General features: G+C 44.1%; 1 long non-coding RNA gene across 1 annotated transcript; it reads left to right on the top strand.

Moving 5' to 3' along the window:
- Window positions 1-3,961: 3,961 nt before the first annotated feature.
- On the top strand, window positions 3,962-5,983 carry LOC120671961. Its single transcript, XR_005673916.1, has 3 exons — window positions 3,962-4,148; window positions 4,226-4,420; window positions 5,438-5,983. It is a non-coding gene; the product is annotated as an uncharacterized LOC120671961 (long non-coding RNA).
- Window positions 5,984-11,860: the final 5,877 nt, after the last annotated feature.

Here is an 11,860-nt window from a genome sequence, read left to right as displayed (position 1 = left end):
GACTACTGCCCTTCGCACTTTAAGGACTGACGTGATCACTCACTGCTTAACACTGTTGCTATCTCTCTTTAAACACGGAAATGACTAGTCCCTGCTGCACCCTGCTGACCTCGCATAGGACAACACGAAGGGCTACCACCATTGTCCATTGAAACAGCGACGGAGTCACGAGATGCCCTCACTGCGCCACACTGCTGCCCTTACAACTTTAACGTCGGAAGGGGCCACTCACTGCTCCACACCGCTGCCAGCAAAAGCGATCACCGTTCACTGCGCAGGACAGACAAGGCATTCAATTAGCTTCCTTTGAATGTCAACTCATATCACTTTACTTTATACTCGAATCTAATGCACAATAAAATAAGGCAGCAGCCATAAAGTTCTGGATTTCATTAAGATAACGATAACACAGCACCGGGTCATTGTGTCTATACTACTATGGTAAATGACGCATGATACCGTTGCTCTAAACTTGGAACTAAAAGAACAAACTATAGTGGCACATGGAACACGGTAACATGCCTTAGGGAATTAAAATTGCAGAGAGTGCATGGTGGTACTTTACTGAGTGCACCGGGGATATTTCCCCTTCCTAATAGCTTCGGGCCCTGCTTTCTTAGCACGGTGGGCCCTCTCTTGCTTCTTCTCCCTGTCAGCTTCACGTGCTTCCGCCTCCTGACGTTCCACTTCTGCAATCCTCTTCCGGATCTCTTTCTGGTCTTTCTTGCGCTTCTCCTCCATCTTTTTCTCGTGCAGCATTCGTTGCCACCTTTCTGCAGCCCACCTTGCTTCGCGTTCAACGTGATCCTTAGCCTCCTGAGATTGCTCGGTGTCTGACCACTGCACGAAATCACATTGAGGCGGTGGAGACTTTCCCCAAATCATGTTAGTAATCAGTAACTAGTCAACATATGTGAAGCTCTGGTAGTATAATTTAATACCTTAGCTCGGTCATTGCCGTAACGGTTCGATGGATCATACTCATACTTATCGTACATGAAGAACCTCATCCTGAAGTCGTCTCCCAAGACTGGCGACTTCATGAGCTTGCACAACAAACCGCAAAAGCACATAGACACCTGGATTCCTTGGGGTACATTTGCTCCACGCTCACTCCAAAGAATATAGGTGGATCCTGAGGAAGACATGTTTTTGAGTTGTTTGATGCTTGCAGTGTGCAGTTGTATGATACCATGGTCTGCCTGGTGGCCTTATTTATGGAGCAACTTGGAAGGTCCATGGGCTATGTTCACGGACATTCCGAAAATAATTCAGTGAGTTGTCATGTCACTGGTCCTATGCATGGCACTGCACCGGTCTATTTGTGATAAAAGCATTGCACACCCCACACAACTGTGTCCTTTGGCCTGGATGCATCACATCAAAGAGAAATGGTTCCCCGGCATGCAAACATCATTGAACAAGTGAAGACAATACACAAACGCTAGGATACTTCAAGCAGCATAAAGACACCACGCTATCATACACCTAGCATGCCGTTAGTTATTTAGATAGGCAGCTTACAATCGAATATAACAAAGGTTACACCTAATAGTGCGGCCATCTTGCATATTGTGTGGCTCCTTCGCCATAGTAAGCGTCCGTTGTTGGTGGCGTCGGCGGCGGTGGCGGTGGTGGTGGCGGCGGTGACATGTAGTTAGCTATGAAACCTGCACTGAAGTTGCGGTGCTGTGGTTCTAATTGCTCAAGCAGGCATGTGTGCTCCACAACTTTTCTGACCTCCCAGAAATCCTGTCACTTTCCCTTAGAAGCATACACTCTGAAAGGGCATTCGCTTCTCACACAACACACGTCATATGTTCTCGGACTGCTCTTGACAACTTTGAACTGTCTTTGCAAATAGAGAGTGGACCAACATTTTATAGCTTCCTTCATATTGTCACTGTTGGCATACACCGAACTGATGCATACCTCATTTTGCCTGTACTCCCAAGGGACCGCTTCACCTTCATTTACACTTAATTTTGAAAAATCATACCCGGACCAGTTCTGTGGGACATGGTAATCATCATCATCATCATCATCATCATCATCATCCGACGAGTCATCATTCATTGCATTGTTCTGTTGTTCACCCTCCCTCTGAAACTCTTCAACTATCTCTGGAATGTGTTCCCCCTCGTCAGCCTGACCAGTTGCTTGACGAGGTTCATGTGCAGCATGTGTATCATCTTCTACAATCTCGAGTTCACCACCTTCTTCACAAGGTTCATGTATCGTCTCGACATCTTCCAATACTATTTCTCCCTGCCCTTCTTGTTCCCCACCCACTGCAGTACTAAAATTAATCTTCTCGAACGCTTGAACAAACAACACAAGCGGTAAGCCTCGGCTACTACTTATATTGACATAGTTCCTCCAGTTTTGCATCCCTTCAAGCGGCAATAGCTCCCAAAACACTGGTTCCCTTCAACTGACCACTGTCATGACAGAGATCTCATGTTCTTCTCGATTAAGGCCAAAAGCTTTAAATAGCCAATTGGATATTGAAATCCAAGTCATCTCTCTTGCTCTGGGTACTTTTTTTTTGGATCGAGCTAAACTCTGACAAATCAACCCCCTCAGGACCATATCTAACTTCTCCTGACCCATAGAACACTTGAAAATACAAATCATCTGATATGCCTGCCAATATTTATGACAATAATTACTCGTCCTTAAATTTAATCAACACCACTAAATATTTTTGTTATTTTGTAATGTCACATTCAGAACACAATTTAAATATTAATAATATTTTCTACACAAATGTCAACATACGAAAATCGATTCTAACAATTTTTCATATTTCAATTAAACAAGTACTGTATGTGACTTAGTTAATTTATATTGATGACCATTCCAATGTTGTTTGTATTTCTTATCATCAATTATAATTGTCAATCGAGTAACAGGGCGTAATTAATTTTTAGGGGAAGCACTCTACAATTTCTATAACCGACTTAAATTCTCTACAATCAACCATTTATATTCCTAGGTTTTGTATCTACCATAATATAAATTACTAATATTTCTATGCGTCTAATATGTCTATTTGAAGTCATTAATATATATATATATATATAAACTAATATTCGTATTTAAACTAATATTTTAATTTCATGTACTACAATATATATCTAAAATAATTATATCCAAACCACTAATATTCACTAAAAATATCTCTACACCCAATACTCTACACATGAATGTATTTCCTAGTACTAGTCTACCTACTATTATATATAAAACTCGATTTTAAAGTGTACCTGAGACAAAACGCGGCGGCCCTCGCTTCTTCCTCGCGCAGGGACGGGCTAGCGACCGAGCCGCGCCCCGGTGTCCGGCTGAGCACCGGCGTCCGGCCCGGGCGAGCGGCGCCGCGCAGTGGCGGGCTGGGGACCGCCGGCGAGCCGCGCCGGCCGCCCAAACACCGGCGCGCGGGGGCGGCTCAGAGGAGCGTGCGACGCGGGCGGCGGAGCGGGCGAGCGGAGGAGCGTGGCGGCGATGGATGTGCGGCGGAGCGCGGCCGATTTAAGAGGGGGTCCTTCCGCCGGTTGGTTCGGCAGTAGCAGCCTACCGCCGAATGATTCGGCAGTAGCAGCCTACCGCCGAATGATTCGGCGGTAAGGCTCAAAAATTGCCATTTCAACCGGCGGTATGTTACCGGCCCACCATGGTCCATCAAGCTGGCCTCCTATCGCCGTTTCATCCGGCGGTAGGATGTCAGGCCGTGCCCCACATCCCCTACCGCCGGTTCATTTGGCGATATCTTGTTCCCGCCGGATAAACCAGGGGCATGGTGACAAATTTTAAAAAAAATTAAATATATATTTTTGATAAATCGAAAAAAATAATATAAAAATAAAAAAAATTCTCTGGCTCTTTTATTTCTCTCCCGAGCTAAAGCCCAGGACGAGTTGTGTGCTGCTGCTGTTCCTTGCGTGGACGCCACGCCGAATATGCCGCACACCATGCCGAGCCCTCCCCTCGACCTGCCGCCTGCAACCCTTTGCTCGCGATCTCCTCTCATAACGCGGAGCGCCGCCGCCTCCTGTCTCGCTGCCTGCGCAGCCCTGCAGCAGCGCCCCTGTCCTGCACGTGATGCCCCGCCAGGTCTTCGCCGCTCCTCTGCTGGGCTTAATTCGGTGGGTTCCAACAACCTGAACAGGGTTCAAATCTGTTTTGCTAGGCGTAGGCATCTGATCGACACTCTTGTGTGAAGTTTATGCAGCTCCCCACGACTCTTCCCGGCACCGCATGTCCTACTGGCCATGGTGCCCCTGCTGGTGCCCTCGAGCCTCGCCCTCTTCTGCATCATCCCCGTGGCACCCTCACCATCAGCAAGGAACAGAACCACCGCCGCCGCAACCTTCCGGCCGCAAGTTCGGCCACCACGTTGCATCCGGGCGCAAGTATGGTATAAATCTCAAGATCTCTAGTTTCTCCGTTTTAGTTTGTTCTCTTTGCGTTAGTTTTGTTTTAGCACGAGCTATAACTTAGTAGTGCTGTTGTTCTGTAGCTCGGATTTCAAAATTAATTTTAGAATTAATTTGATTGATATCAACTCAACCTAGTTTTATAATTAAAAGCTAATTAGTTTTGTATACCAGTTTTCATAATTAATGTTAACTAGGTGATTCCCCGCGCGTTGCTGCGGGATTTGAGAGAATTTTTTAATAAATCTATGAGAGGATGTGCATTCTTTATAGTTGCGGGAAGGGAGCAGAGAAGTCAGACGATGAGTTGAAAAGCCATAAGTAGTGGTATTTGAGTTATGATCATTGTGGGTGATGCTAGTGGATGATTATGATCATTATGGTTAATGCTAGTGGAGGGTGAGGGGATGATACATGGACGGATGGATTTTAGAGGACACTTATAATCTGACGGTAATGAAAATAGAAGTGATGTGGCTTAACGTAGGCGCAGAGAAATAAGAGTAAATGACGCTTAGCGGGTTCCGTCTATATAGAATATATAGATTGGATTAATGCCAATATAAATGTTTCTTTTAATGTAACCTGTTTAGCTCAAACACGTATCATGAAGCTTTACGCTAGATGTTCTCACATGTCTTTTATTTCCTAGTCAAATAGTGAACTGGTTTAATTTATATTGGAACTTGATAAATAAAATATGACTAAGTTTACCTCATGTTTAAAAATATAAAATAAAGTGAGCTAATTAGATATATCCTTTCACATGTGTTTTTATAAGTAAAATAAATCCACATTATAGATTTCTATCATGTTATAATATAAATCTTTCGATAGTTGTATCTTTTCAACTCTAGCTCCGTTTTCAGTGTTTCTTGCGCTCTTGCGATCGTAGTTTCGAGCCTTGTCCTTTAGTGCGCTTCTCTATGCTTTTCTTCTGTTTAGTGCTCTTTTCTTAGTTGTGCTTGTTTTGCTTGATTCTTGTATGTTTGCCCCAGTGCTTGTTGCAAGTAGAAAGGAACGCAGTTCAAGAGTTCTGAAGGTTAAGAGTTTCAGGAGCAAATGTTGAAGGCTGAGCAGTTATTATCTAGTTTTAAGGCAAGTATATTCCTTGATCATGTTTCTGTCCTAATAACTTTATTATTCGCTTGCATGCATTAAATTGATGGGGTCCTATTACCTTGAATAGCCGGGTTTCTTTTACAAAATCTTTTAGGTAGAATTGCTTAGTTGCTGAACAATGGTAATGGGTGGTTTTCAATAATGATACTTGAGACATGCTTCTATACTTTATAATTTTTGGAACAATATGGTGAACTTGTGAAGTTAATTAAAATCAACCATAGAGCGACCACCCGGGAAAACAACGCAACCACAAGGACTACATGGCTCTGGTCTTGCCTGATCAATTAGATTTCTCTAACTTGTTAGTAGCTTACCAAAAGGCGCAAGGGTGTACGCATTTGTTTGGTTTTTGTCATGCCTTGGGGGAGGTACACTCGTCCAATTGCTGAAACCTCAGCGAGCTACTACTGGTTAGGGAGTCTTTGTAAATGCCTCATAGTGAATCCCTGCCACTCACCAAAGGAAGTGTTAAAGGCCTTGCAAACCCGGGCATCAAGGGAGACACGACTTGTGGGTAAAATGTGCAACCTCTGCAGAGTTACAACTAGTATATCAGCCATGCTCACGGTCAAGAGCGGCTCGGACTCTCACATGTCTACTTAATAGAAATCATTGCTTTAATTCAGTTGTTTAATATTCCAAGTTAATTTAATACTTCAGTTATCAATATCTTTTTCATAAATGTCCGATGGTTTCATACATGCTAGTAAATAGCTTCTTAATGCTCAACTGTTATTTAAAATGCTTACCGCTTATTCAGCCAGCTTTATTACTTGATATTAGCCATGCATGTCATTTATTTTTCCAATATACTTGCTGAGTACGTCATGTGCTCACCCTTGCTATAACCACACTGCTCAGAGAAGAAAGCTGCTTGAAGTTTGTTGAAGATGTTGCTGAGTTCTAGGCGTACGCAACCCCCGGTCGATTGTCTGTGAAGTGTGGAGCCGTCGTTTCCAGTTGAAGCTGTGTATCTCTGATAGACCTTTTGGTCATTGTAAGTCTCTTTTACATGACATTGTTGCTCATTTTGGCATTATGATGTCACTATATGTATGGAACTTGATCCTGGCATACATATAGTTATGCATTTTGTTTTCTTTTAAAACCGGGTGTGACAAAAATCTTGTGCCACTAGCCTTGCTTTATATCTCACCACATCGTTGTTTTCATTCTTTTTATGGACGAAAACCCATTTATATCCCACAGGGAAGATACCAGGAGGTGTTGGCATTACTGCCAAAAATACATTCCTTTTTATTAAGCGAGGCAATCTCTGTTTCAATTGTAACCTTCCACTTATCCTAGTCCGAGCGCTTCCTGCACTCAGTCATTGATTTAGGACCCGAGTCGGTTTGGAGGATATTTGCAATTTGCTCAGAGAAGTAACAGTCGACTATTATGGACTTACGGTCATAAGACTCTCTAGTCTCAATGAAATTTGTAGCTATTTCATCTACACTTAGTTCCTCATGATTTCCCAATACGATGGATCTAGGGTCTTCCGATCATCCAGCCTCAGTGTTTATGCACATATCTTAGTTGGGATGTGGACTATAAATATCCACAGGACATACAATGTCTTCTAGGTGTCTTTCAACCAAAAGTTGAGTTGCATTTCCAGTCTTCTTTTGCTTGCCTGCAATCGCATCTTGCCTCTTGGAAGTGCTTCTCCCCCTCTTTTTGCCAATACGGGGGTGAGTGGTTTTATTAGGTACCTCCACTTTTCTGGCACATTCCTTGCTGGATGGAGAGACATTGTAACACCGTTATAATCTGTAAAAGCATCTAACAAATTATTTACAATATTTTACAAATCAATAATTCTCTGAACTTGTTGTTCAGCTTCTGTAGTACATGGACTAGAAAACAAAATGTCTTTTGCATTCCAATCTATTTTCTGGCATTATTTTTGGTACAGTTCTCCCTCTAATGCTGGGACATGATCCTCATTAAAGATACAATTAGCGAAACGGGCAGTAAATAGATCTCCTGTTAGAAGTTCTAAGTACTTTATGATCGACGGAGATGAATATCCAATATAGATCACCAGTCTCCTGTGGGGGCCCATGGATGTTCGCTGAGGTGGTGAGATGGGTACATATATAGCGCACCCAAATTTACGCAAATGGAAAATACTTGGAGGATTCCCACATACTAACTGTAATAGGGGAGGTTTCATGATATGCAGAGAACTGCGTGACCCCAACATGACGAAGGTAATTTGCAATTCATCAACATAGGTCTTGAAGTGAGCTTGATTCTTTTAATCAATGATTCAGCCAAACCATTTTGACTATGTACATATGGGATGGAATGCTGAACCTGAATTTCTAATGCCGTACAATAATCATCAAAAGCACAGGATGATAATTCAGCAGCATTGTCCATTCAGATTGACTTAATCTGATGTTCAGGATAATGGGCTTTCAACTTGATAAGTTGAGCCATTATTTTGGCAAAAGCATGGTTGTGTGTCGACAAAAGAGACATGTGAGACCAATGCGTAAATGCGTCTATCAATACCATGAAGTATCTGAACGGCCCCAATAATAGTTGGCTCGGACCACAAATATCACCTTGAATTCTTTCAACAAATTTTAGTGGTTCAGCTCGAATTTTAAGATATGATGGTCTTAAAATTAATTTCGCTGTTGCGCAAGCAGTGCAACCAAAATCTTTATCTTGGGAAAATTTTATCTTTTCCGTATCATGACCTATGGAATTGCCGATAATTTTCCACATCATCCCTATTCCAGGGTGCCCAAGTCGATCATGCCAATTTTGGAATGTATCGACGTTTTGGAAAATTATCTTATAAGCAATATGAGCAATGGGCTTTATGTATGTAAAGTACAATCCAGTTTGGAGTGGAGAAAACTTCTCATAGATTTGTTTGCCAAATCTCATAAGTTAAGTTAAGAGAAGAAATTTCTCTTTATTATCCTGATGTGTTTCCACATGGAAACCATTCTTACGGATATCTCTATAACTTAGAAGGGTACGAGTCGAATCGGAGTACAACAAGGCATCATCCATCGTTATCTGTGTACCCATAGGAAGAGTAATAGTAGCTCGACCTGAACCAACTATTAATGCATCTTGACCAGCAATGGTTATACTATTTCCTTCTCTTTTCATAAGAGTATGGAAATATTTGATCTCTCTAAGTATAGATTTTGTGGTACGAGTCCACAAGGCATAATTCTTTCTCCTTTGGATTGTTATCAACAGACATCTATATGTAAAATAAATATAATTTAATTGCTTAAATATAACATATAGAGAGAACATAATATATTAAATATCAAATATCAAAGTATGATACAACTATATATATATATACACCCTGGGTATGGAATAAGGAATTCCATACCCGACCCAGCCCACACACCCGATCCATCTCGTCCCCCGATCGCCCCGCTTCCGGTTTTTTTCCATCCGGTTCGCCCCGATCTGCGACGACATCCCCCACCACCTCCACCACCGTCTCCACGCCCAACCGCCTAGCTCCGTCCCGGTGCCCAATACCTCCCGGCACCGCAACCCCACCCCCTCCCCCCGTCGGCCCCGTGTGCCGTCGCTCTCCTCCCAGCGCCGCTCGCTTCCACCGCCTAGCTCCCGTCCTGACGCCCAGTCCCTCCTGAGTCCGGGCACCACACCCCCTCCGTGCCGTCGCTCTCCTCCCAGTGCCGCTCGCCTCCACTGCCCAGCTCCCGTCCTGGCGCCGCACCCTCCCCACGCCGTTGCTCTCCTCCCGACGGCGCTCGCCTCCTCCGACGGCGCTCCCCCCACCACGGCCATTTTTTCGGCCAGCCCCCAATCCATCCCAGCGCCACACCAACCTCCCGTGCCATCTCTCTCCTCCCGGCGCCGCTCGCCTTCTCCGCCGGGGATGGGGGGAGCTCACTTCCCCGGCGACAACGGCGCTGCCGAGGTCGACGCGGCCTGCGTCGGGGAGGTCGACCGCCGCAACGTAGGCAAGATGGAGCACGGGTGAGCAAGCGAGTGGGCGCCTAGATTAGCTTCGCCCTTCGTCTTCCTCCACTCTTCCATTTCCTCGCCCCTCGACGGAACCTAGATTTGCTACTCTCGGGATCGAATGGCCCGGATCTGCGAGGCTGTCCTATTCCGCTCGATGGATTGGATCCTTCGGACTTCCTCGATCCGTGTCAGGTTCGTCTCGCTGAGCTTGTTCTCACGAGAATGAATTTTGTGCTGCTTCTGCAGGTGCGAGCATTACCGGCGGAGGTGTAAGATCGTGGCCTGCAATCAGGTGCTCCCTTGTCGCCACTGCCACAATGAGGCCACGGTGAGCTCGTACTCGTCGCCCCCGCCCCCGCCCCCCCCCCCCCCCCCCCCCAACGGAGACCACTGTTGTGCTGCTATGGCATTCATGCATAGCAGTATAGCAGAAAACTTATATGCATAGGCGCCTTGGTTGCTCAAATCGAGTAGCTGGTGCACTCCCGTCATCTACTTATACATGAGCCAAGCGGAACATTTAGGCATGCTTCTTAGGGGCTCGTGAGAACCTGTTGAGTTGAAATTAAATTGTTAGTTTCTATACGCTTATGTTTAGTCTTAGATCTCAATTGTTTTCATCCCTGTCTAACAGTAAAGCAGGCTACTTGTCTAGACTTCCAAGTGCTAACCGATTTGCTAGTGCACTACCATGTACTTCTGTTTCAACCAAGAGGGGAAATTTATGCATAGTTCTCAGTTTTCTGTGACAATGTGACAAACTGTAACTGTATTGGTATGCTGGTCAGTCTTATGTCTTGATTGTCTTCATTTTTATCGTCCTGTTGGGTTGAATCTTAAGCAAGATAGTTCATTGTGTAGAATTCAGTGGAGCTCATGTCTTGGACCAAGCACTTTATTACCACTAATTGTTTTTTTGTCAAGTGTTGGTGGGGGAATACATGTTCAGATAACTAGAGCGTTATGTTCTTTTAAAAAACTAGATTGATGACTTTATTTGTTTCTGTATGTATACCTGTTAGGAATTCAGATACACAATATGGTTTTGTTCTTAGATGGAAATGATTTTGTTTATATATGAGTGCTCAAATGTGAGCTTACGTTCCTGAATTTCTTTCTAAAATCCTCCATTGAACACACTCGAGCTATTGGCAGTGTGTTGTGAAGCCTCAACCTCTACTGGCTCTGACTAAACACAGCCTGCAGAGCAACCTTTGTCAAGATGCTGATCCTCAGACCAGCTTTCCAGCAAAACTCACAGACAGCCTTGTAAAGCTGCCTGCTAATTCATTCTAGCCCTATTGTCATCAATCTGTCTTCAGCTCCCATTCTTTTGTTTTGGCTCCTACATTAGATGTGTTCTGCAAACTGCTCTCTTCTTGGGATTAATTTTTATATAGATTAATAGTTTAAGATTTGTAGTAAAGGCTGGATCACATTGATAACTCCATTATTTGCTAAATAAACTAGCCTTTGGTTAGTTTCTTGAAATCCTTCATTTTATATCTTTTAAACTGTGTATATTGACCGGTGTAGCGAAAATGACCTCTCATGCCATATTTCAATATAATGATTTGGCGATTGATGACACGCACAACACTTGGACTAATATATGTGTTAAGATGATCATTATCAGGCTTATAGGTCCAAGGGATGAAAAGATACAAAACCCCGAAGAAATCAGGTCGAAAGGACCAAGACAGAGGTAATTTGCACTCACCGGTTAAACCGACGTGAGGCAAATTACATACACCGGTGCAATGAGCTCAGAGAAGACTCAGTCAGCAGAGTGCACCGGATGAACCGACGATGGGAAAAATGATGGCGTCGGTGCAATGGACCCAGAAGCTAAGGCTAGGGTTTGGCGTCGGTTGAACCGACGATGCCTGAAGACAAGCATCGGTGCAGTTGTCCAGAGACTCCGTTTTTTGGGGTTTCTGAGCTTACATACACCGGTTAAACCGACGGTGCTTTTCAAGAGCGCCGGTGCAATTGATCAAGTAGCCGTTGGAGCAGTAACAGCTAGATACTGGGAAAAAGCATTCACCGGTTGAACCGGTGATGACAAAAACTGAGCGTCGATCAACCGGCGTTAAGAAATTTCGTCAGCCTTTTCCCAACGGCTAGTTTGAGGGATTGGGCTATATATATGCCACCCCATGCCTCATTTGGGAGTGCTGGAGACTAAGGAAGCATAAAAGAGTTGAAGATCCTCTCCAACCACCTTAGAGCTTCATTGTATATCATATAGGCTTAAGCACACTTGTGAGAGTGCTTAGTGCTTGATTAGGCTTAGTTCTTGAGAGAACTAG

This window comes from Panicum virgatum, chromosome 5N (assembly GCF_016808335.1).
Source record: "Panicum virgatum strain AP13 chromosome 5N, P.virgatum_v5, whole genome shotgun sequence".
Classification (NCBI taxonomy): Eukaryota; Viridiplantae; Streptophyta; class Magnoliopsida; order Poales; family Poaceae; genus Panicum; species Panicum virgatum.
This window is presented reverse-complemented; position numbering and strand designations above follow the sequence as displayed.